This window comes from Microcebus murinus, chromosome 3 (genome assembly GCF_040939455.1).
Source record: "Microcebus murinus isolate Inina chromosome 3, M.murinus_Inina_mat1.0, whole genome shotgun sequence".
Classification (NCBI taxonomy): Eukaryota; Metazoa; Chordata; class Mammalia; order Primates; family Cheirogaleidae; genus Microcebus; species Microcebus murinus.
Window position 1 is genome coordinate 13382784 of NC_134106.1, and position 10855 is coordinate 13393638.

Genomic DNA, 10855 nt, shown 5'->3' on the forward strand with positions numbered 1-10855 from the left:
AACAAAAAGAAAGAAATCAGGCATTGGATTCCACTTGAGGTAACAAAATATAAAGTTCTTGGAGGAATGGCAGCTGCTAGGAAGATCACATGTCTGATCACATGTCAGCTGCTGGGAAGAATTGGATTCTCCTTTCAGGTCACCATCAGAAAAGCTAACTTTGCTGTACAGTAAGGATCAGGAGATTTGATCCTGATTGCAGAACCAATCCTGATTACAGAATCTTGGATTATGTCTCCCACTTCATCCTTCCAGACCATCCCACAAGATCTGTAAGATTCTGTCTGGAAATCACTAGGAGTTCTTGAAAGGAAAAGAAGAAAGATTGTTGGTTGAAATAAAAACAGGGTTGAATGAGTTCCAGAAAGCAGAGTTCTCAAACTAGTGGACAGCAATCTGCAGAAGACAACTTCAAAAAACCAACTAGAAGCAACATGCAGAAAAGTTAAGAGGGACATCCTTACGAAAGAAGACAGCAGGTCCTCAGCAGAGAATGCGTGAGCTGGCTCTCCCAGAAATATAGGGGGAGGGGTGTTGCTCTGCGGGAAACCCCCCTTCAGGATCTGTGAGGAAGACAAGAAATAACAAACAGAAGACTCCTAGAAATGAAGATGGGGGCAGTATCAGTGAAGCACTCAGGCCCCTGGAAAGAAAAGGGCCCAGGCAGACCCCATTGCTGAAAGTGAAGAGGCATTTAAGAATAGAATGGAAGTTAAAGTTAAGATTCCTGAAGAATTAAACCATGGCTTGCTCAGGACTAGTATTTAGTTACCAGGCAGAAGCAGCTGTTTCAACTTCTTGCTAAGAAAAATGTGGAATATTTCAATTTAGGGGATTATAAGCAAGATGGTGGATGAGAAACACCCCAGACAGAGTGTCTCTGCAGAAAAGACAGATTCTAGCAGAAATTAGAAGAAAGAAGCAAGAAGATGAGCATACATGGATAAGGGTCGGAAGGAGGGGTACCTGAGACCATGGGAAACTCCAAATGAGGAGGTTGTGGAGGAGAACTGGAAGCAGAGACCTCCAGAGCAGCCTGGAGACCAGTGGCAAGGGTTGGTGGAGTAGCTAACTTTCCCCTCCCTTGCATCTTGGACTGCTGGTGGGCTCCCCAGCGGATGGAGAGACCTGTGGACACCAGCCCAGAGACGGCCACCGCCAGTGAGCAGTAAGCCTGCAGTGGATGGGGCACTAGGCTCCCAACTCCCACAGGGCACTTCCCTGTGGGCAGGCATGTGGCAGGTGCCATATTACCTCCGTCTCCCCTCCCCTGACCCTATTCGAGGCTGCCAAAAGAGAAAATACAGCCACCAGCCAGAAGCACCTCCAGGGAACGAGACCTTCCCTTTGGGGGCCCTACAGATCACTGAGGGGAACTCAGATGGTGAGCTCCCTACCCGCCAGCCCTCCCAAGTACTGCTGGCACAGTGATCCCAGGAGAACGGGGCACACTCTGAGGCTGAGAGACAGAGACCCAGCTTGGGCTACCCGTGGGACCGGGTAATTGGGACCAGCACTCCTCTCCCTGGTGGGGATATAGTTTGAACTCTGGGGCCCAGAGGTCAGACCTGCAGACCAAATCCCGTGCACCTAGGTCTCTCATTGCCCAGGGCACAGAAGGGATATACACGAAGAGCCTACTGAGGCGTGTGTGTCTTCAGGGGCAGATCAGCATCCTAGAGGGCAACCCTCCTGCCAAAGGGAGGCCGTCCACCCAGCCCAGGTGGTGTTCCTGCGCAGGGAACCTCCAGCATCACAGCCAGGGAAGGCCTGGTGGCATGAGGTATGGCCTGCTGGCAGAAGCCCAGGAATAGCCACGGAGTTGGGGAGGGTGGAAAGAAGCGAGGCCCACTCCAGACTGCAGGTCTCAGATAGCCCCACCCCACACATAGATTTTCTGACAGAGTGGAGCCATTCCAGCCCCTCCCTGACAGCTTCTCCTAGAAGCAGAAAACAGAACTTTGACCCCTGCTACAGCATTGGTGGTGCCTGAGGGCAGGCTTACCCAATCCAGCTCCACCCAGACTCACTCCTAGACCAGCCCTCACTGAGGGGGAGAAAAGGACACACCTGGAAGTCCCAGGGCCCCACCCACCACCTGAGGCACTAGAGTGCCTCTCTAGAGGAACAATAGCTGGTTAGAAGACACAAAAACAACAGCATAGCCTGTTCCTCCAAGCAAGCACCACCTACTGACAGGGAGGACATTCTGTACACCCTTTTCACAGAACCTACTGACTCATCATACAGGGAGTGGTCGAATCTCACCCACAGACACCACCTACCAGCTCAGAAATTTAAAAAGGCATGTGAATACCCAAACAAAAACCTAAAGGAAAGAAGCAACAACTGATCGACATGAGAAGAAATCAGCAAAGGAACTCCAGAAATGTGAAGAACCAAATGGAAGCCACACCCCCCAAAGAGGAGCACCATCCCCTTAGAAATTGACACCAACTAAAATCAGGCAACCAAAATGACAGAAGAGGAATTCCATATGTGGATCATAAGAAAATTCAACGACCTGCAAGAACAACTCAATAACCAACACAAAGAAACCACAAAAAGCCTCCAGGACCTAGAACAAAAGTTCACTAAAGAAATAGACACAATGAAGAAAAGTTTAACCGAACTCCTGGAAATGAATAATCAATTCAGGGAACTACAAAATACAGTGGAAAGTCTCAAGAACAGGGTTGATCAAACAGAAGAAAGAATCTCAGAGATTGAAGATAACACCCTCCAACTAAATAAAACAGTAACAGAGATAGAGCAGAGAAACAAGAGAAAAGAGCAAAGCCTACAAGAGCTGTGGGATTATGTGAAGAAACCTAATGTGAAGGTCATAGGGTTACCAGAAGGGGAAGAAGACAACACTCAAGGGTTGGACAAGCTATTTGAAGATATAATAGAGGAAAATTTCCCAGGCCTTGCTCAAAATCTTGATATACAAGTTCAAGAAGCTCAGAGGACCCCTGGGAGATTCAATGGAAACAGGAAGATGTCACGACATGCAGTCATCAGACTGACCAAAATATCAACTAAAGAGGCCCTTCTAAGAGCTATAAGAAGAAAGAAGCAAGTAACCTACAAGGGAAAGCCAATTCGAATAACACCAGACTTCTCTAATGAAACTTTACAAGCAAGGAGAGACTGGGGTCCCATTCTCACTCTTCTGAAACAAAACAATGCCCAGCCTAGAATCTTATTCCCTGAAAAACTAAGTTTTGTATATGAAGGAGAAATCAAGACATTCTCAGATAAGCAAAGACTGAGGGAATTCACCAAGACAAGACCAGCCCTACAAGAAGTACTCAAAACAGTGTTACCCACGGATCAGCACAATAAACACTCACGAATGTAAATCTACTCAAAGCTAAAGATCAAAGCCCAGATACTACAATGGCTCAAGAGTGAAAACAAAGCAACAAAGTTCAACCCAACATAATGAACAGAAATCTGCCCCACCTATCAGTTATCTCAATAAATGTGAATGGCTTGAACTCCCCACTCAAGAGACATAGGCTGGCCGAATGGATAAAAAAACACAAGCCAAGTATCTTCTACCTTTAGGAAACACATCTAACCTGCAAGGATGCAATTAGACTAAAGGTAAAGGGGTGGAGAACAATATTTCAAGCGAATGGAAGCCAAAAGAAAGCTGGTGTGGCAATGCTGATTACAAATAACTTAGTTTTTAAATCAACAAAAGTAATAAAAGACAAATAAGGTCACTATATAATGGTGAAGGTTACAGTTCAACAAGAGGACATAACAATTCTAAATATATATGCACCCAACCTTGGTGCACTCAGATTCATAAATCAAACTCTACTGGATCTAAACAAATGGATAAACAACAACACCATAATAGTTGGAGACTTTAACACCCCACTGACAGCACAGGACAGATCCTCCAAACAGAAAATCAACAAAGAAATAATGGACTTAAACAGAACCCTAGAACAAATGGGCCTGACTGACATTTACAGGACATTCTACCCCAAAACCACTGAATATACATTCTTCTCATCAGCTCATGGGTCATTCTCTAAGATTGACCATATATCCTAGGACTCAAAGCATGTCGCAAACAATTTTTAAAAATAGAAATTATACCATGTATCTTTTCAGACCACAATGGAATAAACGTAGAAATCGATCATAACAGGAGTCCTCATTTCTACACAAAGTCATGGAAACTAAACAACCTTCTGCTGAATGATCACTTCATAAATGAGGAAATCAAGATGGAAATCAAAAGATTCTTTGAACTAAACGACAAAAGTGACACAAGTTACCAAAACTTGTGGGACACAGCTAAAGCAGTCCTGAGAGGAAAGTTTATTTCCACAAATGCCTATATCCAAAAATTGAAAAGATCACAAATAGACAACTTAATGAATTATCTCAAAGAACTGGACAAAGAAGAACAGACCAACCCCAAGCCCACCAGAAGAAGTGAAATCATTAAGATCAAATTAGAACTAAACAAAATTGACAACAGGGAAACTATATGGAAGATTAATAAAACAAAAAATTTGTTCTTTGAAAAAATAAACAAAATTGACACACCATTGGCTAGACTAACAAAAAGCAGAAAAGAAAAATCTCTAATAAGCTTTATCAGGAACAATAAAGGAGAATTACAACTGATGCCACGGAGATACAAGATATAATTTATGAATACTACAAAATCCTCTATGCACAAAAACTGGAAAATGTGGAGGAAATGGACAATTTCAGAGAAACACACAGCCTCCTTAGGCTCAACCAGGAAGAAATACAATTCCTGAACAGACCAATATCAAGTACTGAAATTGAAACAGCAATAAAATCCTTCCTAAAAAGAAAAGTCCTGGACCAGATGGTTTCACACCTGAATTTTACAACACCTACAAGGAAGAACTGGTGCCTATCCTGCAGAAATTATTCCACAACATCGAGAAGGATGGAATCTTCCCCAACACATTTTATGAAGCAAACATAACCCTGATACCAAAACCAGGAAAGGATGCAACAAACAAAGAAAACTACAGATCAATATCCCTTATGAATATAGATGCAAAAATTCTCAACAAAATCCTAGCCAATCGAATCCAGGTGCTTGTCAAGAAAATAATTCATCACAACCAAGTGGGCTTCATCCCAGGGATGCAGGGATGGTTCAACATATGCAAATCTATAAATGTAATTCACCATATAAACAGAAGCAAAAACAAAGACCATATGATCTTCTCAACAGACACAGAGAAAGCATTTCACAAAATTCAACACCCTTTTATGATAAGAACGCTCAACAAAATAGGCATAGACGGGGCTTACCTAAAAATGATACAAGCCATATATGACAAACCCACAGCCAATATCATACTGAATGGGGAAAAATTGAAAGCACTCCCACTTAGAACTGAAACAAGACAAGGTTGCCCACTATCTTTACTTCTGTTCAACATAGTGCTGGAAGTTCTTGCTACAGCAATCAGATAAGAGAGCAGAATTAAGCGCATCCAAATAGGAGCAGAAGAGATCAAACTCTCACTCTGCTGATGACATGATATTATACCTAGAAAATCCCAAGGATTCAACCAAGAGACTCCTTGATCTGATGCATGAATTTGGTAAAGTCTTGGGATACAAAATCAATACACAGAAATCAGAGGCATTCATATACGCCAACAACAGTAAAAGTGAGAACCAAATCAAAGACTCAATTCCCTTCAAAATAGCAACAAAGAAAATAAAGTACCTTGGAATATATTTAACTAAGGAGGTAAAAGACCTCTACAGGGAGAACTATGAAACACTGAAGAAGGAAATAGCAGAGGACATAAACAGATGGAAGAATATACCATGCTCATGGGTTGGCAGAATCAACATTGTTAAAATGCCTATATTACCCAAAGTGACCCACGGAGTCAATGCAATCCCTATCAAAATACCATCATCATTTTTCACAGATATAGAAAAAATAATTTTACACTTCGTATGGAACCAGAGAAGACCCCATATAGCAAAATCAATCCTAGGCAATAAAAGCAAAATAGGAGGTATCAATTTACGAGACTTCAAACTATACTACAAGGCTATAGTCATTAAAATAGCTTTTTACTGGCACAAGAACAGGGACATTGACCAGTGGAACAGAACAGAGAACCCAGATATAAAACCATCCTCATATAGCTAACTAATCTTTGACAAAGCAGACAAAAACATACACTGGGGAAAAGAATTCTTATTCAATAAATGGTGCTGGGAAAACTGGATAGTCATATGTAGAAGACTGAAACATGACCTACACCTTTCACCTCTCACAAAAATCAATGCATGCTGGGTAACAGACTTGAACCTTAGGTGTGAAACTACTAGAATTCTAGAGGAAAATGTTGAAATTACCCTTCTAGACATTGGCCTAGGCAAAGAATTTATGAAGAAGACCCCAAAGGCAATCACAACAGCAACAAAAATAAACAAATGGGACCTGATCAAATTAAAAAGCTTCTGCACAGCCAAAGAAACTGTCAAGAGAGCAGACAACCCACAGAATGGGAGAAAATTTTTGTAAGCTACACATCTGATAAAGGGCTGATAACTATAGTCTATTTAGAACTCAGGAAAATCAGCAAGAAAAAATCAAACAACCCTATTAAAAAATAGAAACTTCTCAAAAGAAGACAGAATAATGGCCAACAAACATATGAAAAAATGCTCAACATCTCTAATCATCAGGGAAATGCAAATCAAAACCACATTGAGATATCACTTAACTCCAGTGAGAATGGCCTTTATCAAAAAGTCCCCAAACAACAAATGCTGGAGTGGAGGTGGAGAGGGAGGAAAACTCCTATACTGCTGGTGGGACTGCAAACTAGTTCAACCCCTGTGAAAAGCAATATGGAAATATCTCAAAGTGATACAAGTAGATCTACCATTTGATCCAGCAATTCCACTACTGGGCATCTACCCAAAAGATCAAAAGTCACTTTATGAAAAAGACACCTGCACTCGAATGTTTATAGCAGCACAATTCACAATTGCAAAGCTGTCGAAACAACCCAAATGCCCATCAATTCATGAGTGGATTAATAAAATGTGGTATATGTATACCATGGAATACTACTCAGCTTCAAGAAACAATGGTGATATATCACCTCTTGTATATTTCTGGATACAGCTGGAACCCATTCTACTAAGTGAAGTATCTCAAGAATGGAAAAACAAGCACCACATGTACTCACCAGCAAATTGGTATTAACGGATCAACACCTAAGTGGACATATAGGAGTAACATTTATTGGGTGTCGGGAGGGTGGGAGGGGGTAGGAAGGGATGAGTATATACAACCACAACGAGTAAGATGTGCAACATTTGGGGGATGGACACACCAGAAGCTCTTACTCGAGGGGGGAGGGGGACATGGGCAATATATGTAACCTTAACACTTGTACCCCCATAATACACTAAAATAAAAAAAAGTAAAAAAGAAAAATGTAGAATATTTCAATATGATGTTGAGCACTCGTCTACTCTACAAGTTGGAGAGGCCCCTGTATGCCGAAATCCTCTTGACTCACCCTGAGGCGCTGATGTCCCAGGTTTATGGAGCGCCACACCTACTGAGATTCTTCATAAGAATCAGAGCAATGCTGGGCTATACAGCCCTTGATAACAAGAGCCTTACATTATTGTTTGGCTATTTGCATGATTTCCTAAAATATCTGACAAAGAATTCTGCTTCTCTGTTTACTGCCTGTGATTACAAGTGGCTTCTGCTGAGAACCACCGCAAAGCTCTGTGAGGGTCTACTGACCACTCACTGTTGTCTGTCTGGTATCTGTAAACACTTTTTGTTCTTAGTCCTTTTCTTGTATAATTGATGTTCTTTAAAATTGTTAATGTATAACAGGGTTTATGTTTCAGTTTGTTTTCTGTTCTGTTTTCAACAGAAAATAAAAGGAGTGAAGCTCTTTTTCTCATTTCAAAGTTGCTACAAGTGTATACAGTAATTAAACAAAGACAAAACATTCAGTAGAACATTTTGTTCACTAGTGGACAACATTGTTTGAATGCTAGTGGTTCTATCCCTTTGACACTACACAATTTTCTAATATGTGTTAATGTTAGGTGACAAAACACCCTGATTCCTAGTCCCAAAGGTTCAACTTAATGCATATACCCCCTCAAACCCATGTATTTATACTTTTTCTTTTCATGATGCTTGAAATAAAACAACTCATCCTCTGAAAGTTTATCTATGATATTCCTTAGGCATTCTATCTCTGCTCAAATTGCTGAAGGATGCTGATTTTTTTCACAGTTTTTGTATTTGAGTCTAATGCACGTTCTAACATGATAGAGGCAGCATATTATTGTGTAGTCACAGTTTTCTAGAAAAGTTGATATTTTAGGAACTGTATTTCAGATCTTTCTTAAAATTTGTTTCTAAATTTCAAAGCAAAAACAATTTAAAAACAAGAAAGTTCTCACCACTATGAAGTATTCTTGTCAAAAATCTGAAGCTAAATCTGATCTCACCTCTAGGTCTAATTATTTAGTTGAGCCATATAAAATTGCCATTTTGACCTATAAACACACAATTTTATTTGCTTCAATCTAATACCTAAATTGAGGGGCAGAGAAGCATGTTAACACAGTAGACTCTAATCATTGGAGAGTCATTGAAAGTCTCTTATCAGGGAAGAACAGATTAATCAGATTATAAAAAAAATGACACATCAATTCTTGTCTTGCATTTTTCCATGGGACACATAGGAGCCCAATATAACTGCAGTTCCTTTCAACCTGACTGTTTGAAGCCCAAAGCAAAGAGATCTCCAGAACAAGTGGGTGGCAGACACACTAGCCCTGCACTCTTTTTTTTTAAGAGAAAAATCAAAGAAAAAAAGTCAACATGCAGGTCAGATGTTTATGATTTTCTAATCCTCCAACAGATCTGCTAGAAAAAATTTCCCCAAATAAATTGATGTTGTATAACTCAAAGACAAGAAAGGTTGTGCAAAGTTTGTGCATCTTTTTTTGAGTAAGACTTTAGAAGTGAACCAATTTAAACCACTCTAAGCAAAGTTAAAATGATATATTACTTTTTTTCCCTAAAACAAATAGTTCTATATTTTCAAATATCTTAGTAACACAAGACACATTAACATATGCTCTCTGAAAACTTCCTTATGCTATTAATTTTTTAAAGAAAACTTTCTTCCAAAAAATATGTAAGGATAAACTTAAAGCTTTCTGTGTCTTTAAATCTATTTACTTTTGATTTCACATATGGTATCCAAGTATTGTTTTAGCATATAATTAGGACCTTTTCATTTGGGGTTAAATCTGGAATTTAAGACCCCATTCTTGCCAGCCTTGAAAACACCAACTTTGTTTTCTGTTGTTCCCCTGCCACATGCACCTTCAGTGTGGTGGACAGGAGAGTGTCAAGGATTTCTCACCCCCATGTGTTCAAGCTATTGTGTAATCCCCTCCAGTGTAGGTAGGACTTGTGACTTGCTGCTAACCAATATAATGTAACAAAGGTGATTGGCTGTCACTCCTGTGACTAGGTCATCTCATACGACAAAGATGGTGAGATGTCATTGCCATGATTAGGTTATGAAATACATGTGCCTCTGCCTTGCTACTCCGCACTAGGCACTGCTGGCCTTGAAGGAACAAATTAAGTTGCTATAATGTAAATGGAGAAGGCCACATGGTGGGGAACCATAGGCAGCACCTAGGATTTGAGGGTCTATGACCATCAGCTAAATTTCACTAACAGCCACTTGAACTTAGAAGAGGATGCCTACCTCCAGAAAGGCACACAGCCCACCTGACACCTCAATTATAGCCTTGTGAGACCCTTGAGGAGAATCCAGATAAGCCATGCCTAGACTCCTGATCCACAGAAACTGCATGAATAACAATGTGCTGTTTTTGTGGTTATGTGTTAGGCAGCAACAGAAAATAATATACTGGTGAGCACGTTTCCATGGTCCTTGTGCCACATTCAAGGTAGTCTTTCTATTTGGAATGACCTCTCTCCCATATTTATCTGCTATATGTTTTTGAAAAATATAATGTACCAAAAATATAGCATCTTTTAAGATCTAGGGTAAACATCTTCCCTGGTAAGTTTCTTCAGTCTTTTCTTCTACACAGCATTCATGCTCCTACCATCAGTATTTATATATCTGCAATTGCCTTAATGTACATCTGTTGTTGCAAATATCACCTTAGATTGCAATCATTTATGGCCTACATTTCTCACCAGACATTAAGTTTTTCATTTATTCAACGAATCTTAATTTCTTGTTCATGACACACTTAATAGTGTGCTAAACACTAGGCACATAAATTTGAAAAGGTGTTTTCTCAAATGACAGAGACCATATCTTTTCTATCTTTATGTTTCCTGATAAGTGCTGCATCTAGAACTTTAAAAAAAGTAAATTTGGAGGATCTAGGTTAATTTACCAAAATAACAATTTTCCAAACGATACTTTGTCAAGTGATAAATTCATCAAAAACTACCAAATACCTTAAACTGGTTTTTTACCACCATTTTACTTTGTGAGGCAGAGACAAGTTTAGGGTGTCAGCCTAAAAAAATTGGGCAGTGTATTTAAGGAACAGCCTTAATTTAAGGCTTAAATTAAGGCATGTTTGTGTTCTAAAACATGAATTACAAATCTCATGAAAAACTGCTATTCAACCAATTCCTCAATAGGGAAAAGATTCCAGCAAAGTGGTCATTTGGTAAATTAATTGCAATAAATTTGCCTAATTGTATTTATTAATTTTATTTATCTGTTTGGTAGAAACAGTATAGAGACACAGTGATTTTAAG

At 39.9% G+C, this 10855-nt stretch overlaps 1 pseudogene; it reads left to right on the forward strand.

Annotated features, from left to right (window-relative positions):
• Positions 1–353: 353 nt before the first annotated feature.
• LOC105860575 (mortality factor 4-like protein 2) lies at positions 354–857 on the forward strand (annotated as a pseudogene).
• The last annotated feature ends 9998 nt before the right edge of the window (positions 858–10855 follow it).